The sequence below is a fragment of the Notothenia rossii genome (genome assembly GCF_949606895.1).
Source record: "Notothenia rossii genome assembly, chromosome: 3".
NCBI lineage: Eukaryota > Metazoa > Chordata > Actinopteri > Perciformes > Nototheniidae > Notothenia > Notothenia rossii.
In genome coordinates, this window is record NC_136901.1 from 89,761,180 (window position 1) to 89,774,838 (window position 13,659).

The 13,659-nt window shown below is 42.7% G+C and overlaps 2 long non-coding RNA genes across 2 annotated transcripts; both read left to right on the forward strand.

The window, feature by feature from the left end:
* The first annotated feature begins 2,094 nt into the window (after window positions 1-2,094).
* Window positions 2,095-2,824, forward strand: LOC307033527. The gene is made up of 3 exons (XR_013806538.1): window positions 2,095-2,185; window positions 2,551-2,651; window positions 2,775-2,824. It is a non-coding gene; the product is annotated as an uncharacterized lncRNA (long non-coding RNA).
* Window positions 2,825-8,715: 5,891 nt separating this feature from the next.
* On the forward strand, window positions 8,716-9,395 carry LOC307034218. The gene is made up of 3 exons (XR_013806827.1): window positions 8,716-8,920; window positions 8,987-9,065; window positions 9,145-9,395. It is a non-coding gene; the product is annotated as an uncharacterized lncRNA (long non-coding RNA).
* The last annotated feature ends 4,264 nt before the right edge of the window (window positions 9,396-13,659 follow it).

Below are 13,659 nucleotides of genomic sequence, written 5' to 3' on the forward strand. Positions count from 1 at the left end.
TGGGTCCGAATGCTTCTCGTTTTGCGCCGTACCGTTCAAATGAAATCGCCGCCTATCATATTTCCAAGCTCGCGCCAGGGCCGGGGGAGGGGTTACAAGGCGTGCGTCTTGTGCTGCATTCACTTGTACTCGGACATTAGAGACTTTCTCTCCGATGAGCCACAACTTTTCTTTCAAAACAAAGCTGCCAACTGGGGTGGCAGCTGGGGTGGCAAGGCCTATTTTGAGGGTAGCAGTTGCCCCCCCATGCCACCCCAGTAGGTGAAACTAGGCTACTAGAGCTCTACAGTACAGATGCAACTAGATGAGCTGTTAACTCTCTGACTTTTTTTTTTTAAACACACGCATTTTTCCCACCCGCATTCCGCGAAGACCCGCCCTACTGTGCCTCTGATTCGCAGACTGTTGGTGGGGGAAAACAACTCTGACGGGATGCTGAATGGGATTGGACCAATGTGTTGACAGACACACACAGACAGTGGAACAGTCGGACATGCAGAGCGCTGTTTGTTGTTGGACACAGCGGAACATTTTGACTCGTTGCGTTGTGGCGATGTCTCGCATATGAAAAGTATAATTTGCTCAGAGTCCAGAGACAGTTGTGGTTCGGTCCGGATCCGGACCGGAGTCCGGACTTTGAGGATGCCTGCTCTAGTCCATGGTGCTCCCCGTGCCTAGTAGAGGCTAACTCTGACGGTTCTCCGCGCTTTATCACGGACTACCGTAAAGTGAACGCTGTTACGGTGTCCGATGGCTATCCATTGCCGAGAATGGAGGACTGCATCGACAATTTAGGTTCCGCCAAATACGTCAGTAAATTGGATTTGCTTAAAGGTTACTGGCAGGTACCTTTAACAGACCGTGCTTCAAAAATCTCAGCCTTCGCTACGCCTGACTGTTTCCTACAGTACACAGTCATGGCTTTCGGTATGTGTAACGCTCCTGCCAAGTTTCAGCGACTGGTGAATACTGTATTATCAGGAATAAGTAACTGTAATGCGTATTTAGATCTCATTGTGTACACTCCCACCTGGGAGATGTACATGCAGACATTGGGTCAGGTATTCACCCGCCTCGCACAAGCATCTCTTACCTTGAATCTGGCCAGATGTGAGTTTGGGAAAGCTACTGTCACCTACTTAGGGAAGCAGGTTGGGCAAGGCCAAGTCCGACCAGTGGAAGCTAAGGTTGCTGCGGTGGCTGAATGTGCGGTGCCCGGCCCCAGGAGTGACCTCCGCCGTTTCCTCGGTATGGCAGGCTACTACCGCAGTTTCTGCCGCAACTTTTCCACTGTAGCCCAACCCCTAACTAATTTGATAAGTCCCAAGGTGGACTACGTTTGGACCCCTGGGTGCCAACATGCATTTGAGTGCGTAAAAACACTCTTAAGTCACGCTCCTGTGCTCGCTGCTCCCGATCTTGCTAAGCCCTTTACACTAGAGGTGGATGCCGGTGCAGTGGGGGCCGGTGCTGTTCTACTGCAGGAGGATGCGGATGGAGTTGATCATCCTGTCTGCTACTTCTCCCGTAAGTTCAACAAACATCAGGTCCGGTACTCTACCATTGAAAAAGAGACCCTTGCTTGGTTGTTAGCTCTCCAGCACTTTGAAGTTTATGTCGGATCTAGTTCTTTGCCAGTTGCAGTATTTACCGATCATAATCCCATTGTCTTTTTGTCCCGCATGTACAATCACAACCAGCGTCTCATGCGGTGGGCTCTGATCGTCCAAGACTACAACCTGCAGATCCGACACAAAAAGGGTTCAGAGAACGTGTTTCCAGATGCTTTGTCCAGACTGTAGTGATGTGTTTCTGTGTTCGTTATGTTGCTGTGTGTTATGGTTCATCAAAAACCCTGTGGGGTTTCGTCTTAAGGGAGGGGGTGTTACAGCCGCTGCCTTCCTGGGGCTGTTAATCCTGTTTGTGTGTGTGTGTGCACATGAGCTGCGCAGTTCCTCCGACATCCCGCCCTCGCAACATCCGAAGAGGTGATTGGATGAGATGTCATCCAATCTCCGCCCCCTTCCGGCACATCTCCCGGGGGAGGAGTACAAAGGCTGGGAACGGAGATCATTCTGGAGGCTCTGTGTTGGGAGACATACACCTCTAGCCTTGTGATACCTAACTCGTGGTGTTCATGCTATTAGCTCCCTTGTAACTAGTAGACTGTGACGCAGAGTGCTAGGTAGTGTGTTTCGTATTTGTGTAACTGTGCTTATAATTGTTAGCTTAGACCCAGGTGACTAGCACCTGTTGATCAGCTGCTAGTATTTGTGTAACGTGTTAGCTTAGACCCAGGTGATTAGCACCTGTTGACCAGCTGCAGCTGTTTGTGTGCAGCCTTCCTCATTTCCATTTGTACCACGTGTAACGTGAGGTTTTGTTTCTTTGTAACTCTCTTTTGGAGTCCTTTTTTTGTTGATGGTTAGATCATCCGTTTTGGTTCATTCTAGGCTGTTTGCCTATCTTTGTTGCCACCTACTGTAATAAAGCCACTTATAATTATACCAATTCCACTCTGGTCATGTCGTTTCCCTTTGGTTCCCCTAGCCCAATAGGGAACGTAACATCTCAAACAAGCCTACCGTTTGTTTCCCCCGAGGACCTTTTGGCCAAACACACTGGAGTGGACACAGGACGAAACAGCATGGGTAAGCGATGGATGTAACTTTTACACAGTGTTCACTTCTGCAATGAATGCAACTTAATGTCATGACATATACATGCTAAAACATATTATTAATCTCAACCGCTCAACCCCCCTCTCTTTTCAGGTGGAGCCGAGGACCCGACCAGCATCTGCCAGGCGACATTCCAATTAATACGGTTTAATCATTTAATAAATACTACATCAATAAATAGTATAAATGATATGCAATGTCAAACTGTACTGTGCAAATCACGCTAATAAACTGTTCACTAAAGTGCTGAGTGACATTATTTCTGTGCAAAAGGAAGTCGTTATATAAAGTGCAAAACCCACATGTGCAATATTACAAGGTCCCCAAAGCCGTGAGTCCATAGTAACAAAGTTACCTTCGTTATATTGCCCTTTGAGGCATTTCTTGTGATTTGGGGCTAAAATTAATTTTGATTTGATTTACCTTGCTTCACTTACCGCCTTCCTGTTGCTCACCTGGTGAAATAAAACATGAGGCCTTTCTGGTGCTCCAATCCCACCTGTCTCCAATAAATACATAATCACACATCCCCAGATCACCTGTTGTCCAAAGCTGGCTTCAAAATAAAAGCATGAACAACTACTTTCATTAAATAATAAATAATAGCAGCAAGAAATTATATTTAACGACTAAATTATATAAATAAATGAATAGCTCCAACACCTTCAAGTGATTAAAACAGGTTAACTCTGTGCAGACTTGTTGTCTTTATACTTTGTTGATTAAATACAATAAAACAACTTAGATTATAGACAAGTTTACGCGCCAAAACACGGGTAGCGCCATGACACTACACAAATGCACTTCATTTCCGCCGGAAGTCTTTTGCACAGCGTCTGTCGATGTAAACAGTCAGACGGGCACTGGTGTAAACACAGCGATTTCGATGCTAACAGTGATGCTAGCTTGGGAACACGATTCTACTTCTTTGACTGGAGATGGCGTTACTCTCCCCCACCCGAATTCAGTGCAAAACTGGGAGGATAACATGACGACGTGGCCCAGCATAAAACCAAAATAAACTGCCTTATTTAGGTCATGCCCACAGGAGCCAACAGTTGTCTGTTGTTTACATAATGCACAATTTACATGATCTCTTTATGCTGTGCAATATATCATATGTGCCTGTACTGTTTGAGTGAAAATAAAGTTTGATGTAATTTCATTTCATTATTGCACTGTTATTGCATTATTGCATTTCATATGTTCCTTAGAGTGCTACAATTTCTTTTAACACAGTTCATCATTCATATTAAGCTCATACTGTACATAAATAACACTGAATTAATTAATTGTTGAGAGGAAACTAAAGAAATGGCTTCAACAAGAAAGATCACATGTTTAATCCTAACAGGTATTACAAATTAAAATATAAAAGCAGCCCACACAATTACATCACTATGAAAATATTCATATATAATATTAAAAAATACAATGCATGCAGTATTTGTTGTGTTTATCTGTATTTAATGAACAACATGGCTGGGTGCTGGTTTGTGGTCGTAGCACTCTCTATCTAACCACTCGTTCAGGTGCTTTCTCGAGTGATTGCAACCAACTACCGCACACGTAGTTCCCGAACCACTTTTCTTCATGTTGTAATTGTTATATCCTCTTTGTCTCTGCGATATCAGTGCTTTGTCGGCACAACGGAGCTAGCTAGCAAAACAAACCCAGTCCGCCAAAACGGAAGTGCATTGCATCGAAGGGAGGAGTTCAGGATGTAGAGCGGAAACGGCTCAATAACTTGTGTATTGAAACTTCCGAGGAAATTCTCCAAGTCTTTGAACTGATACTGTAGGCGAGTATTTTTCATAAATGGAAAAATAATGATATACTGCTGAAAACTTTCTTTAATCACAAGCATTTGAAAATATAAAAATGCCTTTCCACCCTGAAGAGATACTCGAGAGTGTGGTTGATTTTTCTGCGAGTGTGAGAATAATTGAGCTGATATAAAACCGTGTGCCCAGCATGTGAAATGATACAATTCAAATAGAGAATAAAAATATATATATATAAAAAAGGGAATCATTGGAATAAATGCTTCAGCTGCTCAAGGTCTATTGTCCTCTCTGCTCCGGTCTTTGTGGCACATCGAGTCAAGATTTTGATCAAACGGTTTTCTTAGAAAGCAATTTTCTTCACTGCAATTTGGAGAGTGAGATGCACAAACAATCTCAGTTGAAGTGGAGTACAAAACAAAGCTAGTCTCACACACGCTAACACAGACACTGCTGAATTCAGGGAAGATTTCACCGCCTCTTCAGCGCTGCGTAGAACAAGAGCCGATAACAAGAAGGAGCATTTATCTTTCTCAAGAGCCCCCACTCTACATCCAAATCACCCGAGGCTCCATTAGGCTGTTTTTAAATCACCCAGGTTCAGAGAAAGTAAAGCAGCTTCCTGTTCAGAGGAGCTGAGGGACTTTAGAGTGAGTTCCTGTTGAGTCTAGTGTGTTGATCAAGGTTTATTCACCAGTAGGTAGAGGCTTCTTTTCCCAGACCAGACATAAACGGAGCACACAATATCAATACTATGGGTTTGTTCTTTTTTTGGAGAATACGTAAATGGGAAAATTTATTTAAAGGAGACCTATCATGCAAAATGCACTTTTTTATGTGTTTTATACATAAAGATGTGTCCCCGGTGTGTCAGGGAACTTACAGCATCAGAAAATAAAACCCTCTCTCTTTTCCTCGGTACCCTAATCTCTCAAAACGGGGCTACAAAGGAGCTGATCCAGATTTGCGTCCGATATATGACGTAATATGTGGACCCACGGCCCTATCAGAAACAATGCCCGACTGTTATGTAGACCCTCCAGAAAAACGCGATTCTGCGATCGCTTTTTTAAAAGGCCGCATATTTATCAAAAGGCCGCATAATCCCCGCATTTTTCCACACAAAGTTGAGAAAAAAAAATCCATCTCATTTACCGACGAACATTTCTACTAAAGACCGGGCAAAAAGTGGGGGGAAACTATTCTGCACCCCGTGCAACTGTGTGTTGGAGCATAAGATAAAATCGACCCACTTTGATTCATTCAAACATTTGAAAATGCTTTCTGCTGCTGCGGACAAGGAAGCCAAACAACTCACGTTCACCGAGGGATCAACCTCCAAATCCCTTTCGAGGGCTACAAGAAACGAAGTGAGTATAGCCTACAAGATTGAAGCTGGTCAGATAACGAACGAGTAAATGAAAACAGAATGAGGCGGAGAAGTGTGTGTGTGTGTGTGTGTGTGTGTGTGTGATTAAAATAGCCCAATTGCTTTTACAATAAATAAACATTGAATGTGTTTAATTGAATAGTAAAGCCATTAGTGGCAGGTTGTGTGTGAGAGAGAATGAATAAGAAAGCCCAATATTTAAAAAAAATGTTATTCGTTTTCCCCGCATATTTAGCATATTTCGCAACTTTCCGCATATTTCGCAACTTCTCGCAATTTCACCGCATAAAATCACATAAAAACCCTGCATGTTTAATCGCATAATCAAGGAATTTAGCCGGCGTTTTTCTGGAGGGTCTAGTTATGGACGTAATATGGTCTTTGTTTACATTAGCATCGCTAACACTCAGAGCTAACCTGTGCTGGAGAGAGTATGTGTAAAAAAGCAGGAAATAACAAGGAACTCACCTTGTGGTAAACCCGAAAGAAAAGAAGCATTCGAGCTCCATACTGTTTCAGAAATAATCCTTGATGTGGTTTGGAACATGATATGGCGTTTAATCACGGAAGCATTTTGCTGAGTATCTCGTAAAATAGGAGACGTTTAAGACAGTCTTGTTACCCAAAGGTTGTTGGTTCAATCCTTCCATTGTAGTGGGAATCAAGTGAAGAGAGGGGATGACTAATAAGCTACTTCCTGTTTGTTTCAGTGGTACGTTTTCAAGTGTAAAAAACGTGTTATGTCATGGTTAAGCCCATGACACACAGCAACATGTAAATATGACCAGAGCCACAGTTATAATTGCAGACGGCATTCATTCTGGTCAGGGCGACTGTGGCTGCGAGGGAGTGCGTTCGTCTTTCAACCAGAAGGTTGTGGGCTCGATCCCAGCCCATACAGTCAACACGACGATGTATCCTTGGGCAAGATACTTTACTTAACCCTGAGTTGCTCCCGATGGCATGGCCAACAGTGTGTGAATGTGTATGAATGTTAGGTCCTAGAGTAAGGTACACTGCTCTGTATGAATGTTAGGTCCTAGAGTAAGGTACACTGCTCTGTATGAATGTTAGGTCCTAGAGTAAGGTACACTGCTCTGTATGATTGTTAGGTCCTAGAGTAAGGTACACTGCTCTGTATGAATGGGTGTGACATGTAGTATGTAAAGCGCTTTGAGGGGTCTTAAAGACTGGATAAAGCGCTATATAAGTACAGTCCATTTACCATTCAATCACATTTTACAGATGTGGTTGTTGCACACACACCTGGCTGAGATCTATAATTTGTCTCCATTTGAATACGTCCATCAGTACACCGTTATGTATACTTATTGCAGCTTATTTTCTTATTCTTTGTATTCTGTTTGCTTCTCTTCTAGAGCCAAATATGTAGATTTATTTTAAGGCACAAAAGCCTTTCTAAGTAACACTGAAATTCCTATACACTGTGAACACTTGTGTGAATTTTAACCGTCTATTGTCGTCTCAAAACAATGATAATATATAATAATAATTCAAGTACATCCTTTCAAACTGCTAGTCACATCCTCATGTAAATGGCAATTTATCGAGTTCATTTTTATTTATCGTACGATAAGTCAATTCATTGCTTATCGCGACAGGCACACAATAAAACAGTGGAAACAAACATGTGTTTGACTTTCATTAGTGAATGAAACTGTCTGTGTCCAATATTGTGTATTTGTATATATATCATATATATGCTAAGGTCCCACTACTGACACGATAGCAGTCATTTAGTGCGCATATGTGTAATTAAACCCATGATATTAAAATCTCACTCCAGCCAGGTAGCCAAAGTTGGCAACCCTGCGTTATCGTGAGTCGTAGCAAATCATTAGAAACTAGTCATTTCAACCAATAAAACTAACGGAGGCTGTTCGAGACTAGTGCAATGTGTCATATCTACGTTATAAAAAACACATTTAACATTGATTAGGTTAAGTGTTTGAAAGGATTGACGCGATGGGTAGGCCTACTCAAAGTGCATTTTGCTTACTAGTTCGCCTTGGGAAACATGTATTGACTCCAAATAGCACATGTAAGTGCACTAATGGAGACACAGTTCCTACCTCTACTGAGAGCACTTTTCTAGTTACTTAGTTTTGGTTTGATCTCCAACTCCTGAGGGAATGCACGTCTCTTTTCCTGCAAATGTGCCAACTTCTGTTGAGATTTACTGCTGAAAATGGCAATACAATTATGGGGCCTGAAAATCAATGAACTGAATGAGACAAGCTACTCCATATAGCTGGGGTAAATGTGGGTGCATTTTCTTTGTGGGTCAGAATGGCTATAACGATCCTATAATTACATTAAGCTGACGCTTTTATCCAAAGCGACTTAAAATAAGTGCATTCGACCAAGAAGATACAAACTTGAAGAAAACAGAATCATATAATTACATCAGGTTTCATAAAGCCAAAACATTTCAAGTGCTACTCAACTGGCTTTAGATAAGCCAGTCCTTTGTTAGTATATAAGTGCTTTGTTAGTAATTCTATCGCTCGAAGTGGAGTCGAAAGAGATGAGTTTTCAGTCTGCGCCGGAAGATGTGTAAGCTTTCTGCTGTCCTGATTTCAATGGGGAGCTCATTCCACCATTTTGGAGCCAGGATAGCAAACCCACGTGTTTTTGCTGATGGGAACTTGGGTCCCCCTCGCAGTGCGGGTGCAGCGAGCCGTTTGGCTGATGCAGAGCGGAGTGCACATGCTGGGGTGTACGGTTTAACCATGTGTGACCGGATGTCTCCTCCCTCTGTGACGCTGCTTGGCACCAGACCAGCGCACTTGCTATTTAAGTGGAGGTGACAAATCTGCTCCCTCCCCCTCTGCTTCTCCGTTGTGGCTTCAGCCTGGCGTGGCCGCGTAGATTGTTTGGCGTGGCAGCTCGCGCATCACACTCTCTACCAGATAGGTAAAGCATCTTGCATTCTGTCATTTATTCATTGACACTACTCTGTCTTAGCGCAGCTGACGCCCGGGGCTTTTGAGTAGGATTCGCTCCGCCGGAGGCTCCCTGGTCTTGCTGTGTTGCAACTATTGGTGAGTTGCCGTTGTCTCACCTTCAGCTTGGTTCCTCTGGTGTATTGACTGTTATTCATGTCACAGTGGGATTTGGCTGTGGGATTGTTGAGTCTCTCTCTCCCTTCCCTGTGGGCTCTGTGGCTGCAACTGGCCGCACAGGCTGGTATGTATGAATTTCCCCATAGATAACTTTTCATTCAATAAACTTAAGTATTCACAAGTCATTTTGAACCTCTTTCCAGGGGTGCCATAAACATTCTCCCTTCCTGGTGGGCTCTGTGGCAGTGCCTAGCTGTAAAAGTTGGGGCGCCGTAACCACTCTCCCCACCTCTGGTCATCATTCCCCCCCCCCCCTTCCTGCTGTTTTGGCTCGGCGAGCTTTTGCACCGTGCTGTGGCGTCATAGAATTGACAGGCCCTGACTACTCCGTGTTGGAGTGTCACCAGGGCCGTTTTGAGGTCACGGGATAGCAAGGACACTTATTGTTTTAGTTGATTCCTTTTGATTATCTGTTTGTTTTGTGCATCTAATGTTTTGAGTACATTTATACTATTTATATTTTGTTAATTGTGTGATTTTGTTTATTTTCTTTTGTTAACGTTTGGTTTAATTAGTTTACTCATGTTTGTTGTTTACGGTTATTTAGATTTGGTTTACTTTAGTTGTTTATCTTTCTCCAACCAAGTTTTATAATCTTGCTGATTTTTAACTGTTTCTCTTGTGCCGGACAGGTGCTGTGGGCTCGAGGCGGCAAACCCAATCCCTGGTGGTGGTGTTCTTCACGTGTCCGTTTTGTTTGGTGTGCAGTGTCACGGTTGATTTTGATTTTCCCCCTTCCTCCCTGTTTTGTTAATTGCCGCCTTGGTAAGCCCCAGCACTGTCCTTCTCCCTCCTCCCTGGAGAACTTTTAGAACATTATGTTGTTTATTATTAGAAATGCAATTATGTATAAATAAAATAACTATTGTTGTAATATCCTTTACACTGTCTCTGCCTGTGGTGTTCAAACGAACCTGATTGCCTTTTATTGAATCGGATAACTTTAGTTTTTAGTAATTTCCTGGGGGGCGAAACTCCCCCAAGTGGCGCTGTCAGCAAACCGAGCTTTTACATGAGCACCACACCGCCACACATGTCCTGGATGTAGGAAGGGCCAGATCCATACACCGCATGGTACGCAAGTACCAGTGTCTTGAAGTGGATTCTAGCAGTTACCGGAAGCCAGTGAAGGGAGCGGCGTGGTGTGGGAACATTTAGGAAGGTTGAAGACCAGACGAGCCCAGGGCCGTGGGAAGTAGGGGTGCTGAGGGTGCTGCAGCACCCCCTGGTGGAGGACAGGGGATCTGCACTTCCACAATACAAAAAAAACGAATTTTCAGCCTTGATGTAACAACATTCATAATTAAGTAAAGATAACACCCTTTTCACCCCGGTTACATTTTCCATTTGCCCTGTACGATGGGTGCTGTAAGTGATGAAAGTGGGGGATGTTGGCTTAGCAGGCGCCCGCAGCCAAAGTGAGAGAGATAGAGAGAGGGGATACCGCGGTACCGGCGGGGATTGTGGTTGGATTGTGGTTAGCTTCTGCTGCGCTAACGGATATAAGAAGCTGTTTCTACAATAATGTGGAGGGAGAGTCCTCTCCTGTCAGACTGAGAGGCTCAGTGAGGTAAAGGACTCTGAGGGTTTAGATAGTTCACTTTAGTCCAAGTTATCTCAGTGGGTCTCAAACGTTTTGATCACAATTTATGTAAACAAATATTTCCAAGGCACACCTTTATAATTATTAGGATAAATAAAAACAGGTTTGAAATCATTCCAATGTATACTATAGGACAGTAAACCAAAAACATCGTTTAAAACTGGAGAGATTTAAAAATATACATAAATAAATAAATGTTAACTGGTAAAATAAGATGAATGAACAACACAAATAAAATAAGTTACATGTGTTTGTTATTGGCTATGGTAGGTTATTGGCAATGTTCACATACCTACTTATTTGATTAATAAAATGCAAACCGATCTTTTTCATATGGGTGTTTAGAGTTGTACCCCCTAGATCAGTCTAATTGGGCGCTCAAAGTGCACCAAATTGAAGCATTTTACTTTAAAATGTTTAAAAAATCTTCCCGGGGGAGTACCCCCGGACCCCCCTAGAGGATGTGAAGTCCACCCCCCCAATTAAAACATGTTATAATACTAAATACATTTGAAGCCTTGTTATATAAGCTGTCCACCATGTCAATATGTTTCTCTTTTTGTAGTGTATTGGTCTTTTGTAGAGGTTTTTCATTACCAGCTAAAATCTTGCCTATAGGGCAGCACATTGGTCAGAACCAGCCCTGGTGTCATCCCCACAGCACCCCCCATTTGAAACATGTTCCCACGGCTATGGACGAGCCGCTGCATTCTGGATGAGATGCAGAGGTCGGATGGCACATGCAGGTAGACCAGCCCACTACAAAAACTTGTCAAGTATATTTGTCTGATATCTAGTCAGAATATGTCTCTACACCTGATATAAGACAAAATAACTTCAGAAGTAACACTGCAGTGAGATATAGGGACTTGTTTTTACACAATGCATCATCTTGCTGAGTCAAATCATCAGATGATGATACACCATGTGATACACATATATTTATTAGAAAATCATCAACTAAGATCAGAAAACAGAAAACCTTTGAGCATTTGCGGCTTATATTGTAACACAACATCTCCTGATTCTGGTCAAATATAGTTCAAAATGAGTTCTCCTGGCTAATTTAAATATCGCTTCTTATTTCAAAAAATCTTACCAAGCAAATGTTCACTTGTTCTTTTGGCAGATTTTTGTACTTATTTCAAGTGAAAACATTTTGTTTTCATTATTGTTTTTGGAGCAGCATTTTTCCCAGTGAAGGAGTTGCAGTAGTCTAGGCGTGAGATGACGAGAGCCTGGACCAGAACCTGCGTCGCTTTCTGGGTCAGCTGGGGACGTATCCTCCTGATGTTGTAAAGCGTGTATCTGCAGCAGCGGGTTGTAGCAGCAATGTTTGCAGTGAAGGACAGGTTGCTATCTAGGGTCACACCCAGATTCCTTGCAGTCTGAGTCGGGGAAACAACAGAGGTGCCGATGTTGATTATTAGATCAAGAGTGGGACAATCTTTTCCCGGAAGGAAAAGCAGTTCAGTCTTGTCAAGGTTGAGTTTGAGGTGGTGAGCAGACATCCACTGAGAGATGTCTGCTAGGCAAGCAGAGATGCGTGCGACGACCTGGGTCTCTGAGCGGGGAAAGGAACGAATTAATTGAGTGTCGTCAGCGTAGCAGTGGCTATAATCACAAGAGATGCCAAACTGTTTCTACTTCTGAAACGGTCTTGAGCCTTTTTTTGTGATTATTTTACAACCAGGTATCTAATAAATAACTCCAGGGTACACACATTATTTAGGGAGGGATTTGACTAGAAACAAGTGCCCTTTATAAAATGAGTGTCTGACGGATTCTTGTGTAACAGTTTCATCAGAGTGAGATCCCAGATGCAGAGATGCACAAAGGGATGATCCACAACTTTAAAACGTGGCTCAGCAGAGAAACTCTATAAACCCCAGTGCAGTGTGACAGATGAAAGGGTCAAAGAAGAACCAGAGAAATAGCAACTGCTCTGCTCTTGAGTGTTTTAAGTTCCAAACTGAGGAACTTTAATAGACAGAGCACAGGTGAAAAGTATGAACGCAATCAACACAGGTGAGAGCGCCTTGAGTGATTAACACACCAGAGGAATAATGGAAGGACACGTTCTTGAAAAACAAATGTGGAGTTTGTCTTTGTGTGAAAACTGAGACAGACTAACATTTCTTATAATTGCAGGATGCTTTCGTGGTTTATTATTAGTCATTAGCAAATTACCTTTTTTCTTTCAACCAAATAGTTGTCTCACTGCCTCAGTAACACTTGTGATGATGTACATTCGTAGGAAAACACACCAACATGTAGAAATAAAAAAGTCTTTGTGATGAATAAATAATACATTTAATTTGTATTTGGATGGTGCTCTCATCACGGTAAAAATTGTGAGTGTCGAACGCTTGAAACTTCCCAAATGTAACAACCGCCATCTTGGTTACGTAACGAAAGATCTCCAGTGAAGACAGCACTACACACTTGATACAAAGCTTTTATTGTCACATAAGGTACAGTGTAGAAATGGCAATGAAATTCTTCTGACCCATGCTCCTCCAACGATGCAACATATATAATAAAATGAAAATGTGCAAGAAGTCTATATACATTGTTGGAGCAAAACACCACAGTGGTGGTGGCTTAAAGGCCACCTCTGCTCCGCGCCGTCCGTTAGATGAGCCTGGTCACATTAATAAGAAGAAGAAGTTCAAAACACCGGCATAAAAGTTATAACAATAATCTGATTGATTTTAATGGTAAAGAAAACCCATACAAGTTACAGAGTACTCCGGACTTCCAGTTCTACTGCCGTGCGATACAGGTATCGGGACCAGCCAGTCAGAAACAGGAAGCCCCGTGGATGGATAAACGTCAGTATACATAGACAGATTTGGAGGCAGTCGATTTCACTCCTAAGCGAATCAGAGTTCTGGGAAAAATGTATTTTACTTCTTAACAGAGCGTGAGAGCTTTGGAACTACACAAGGACAGAGTCAATCTTTTATCTTGCACCTGAATTCACTCCTTTACTTTCCCAAGGAATATTTCACACAAACTATTCTTTCCCAGACAATCAAACATTGTACACAGA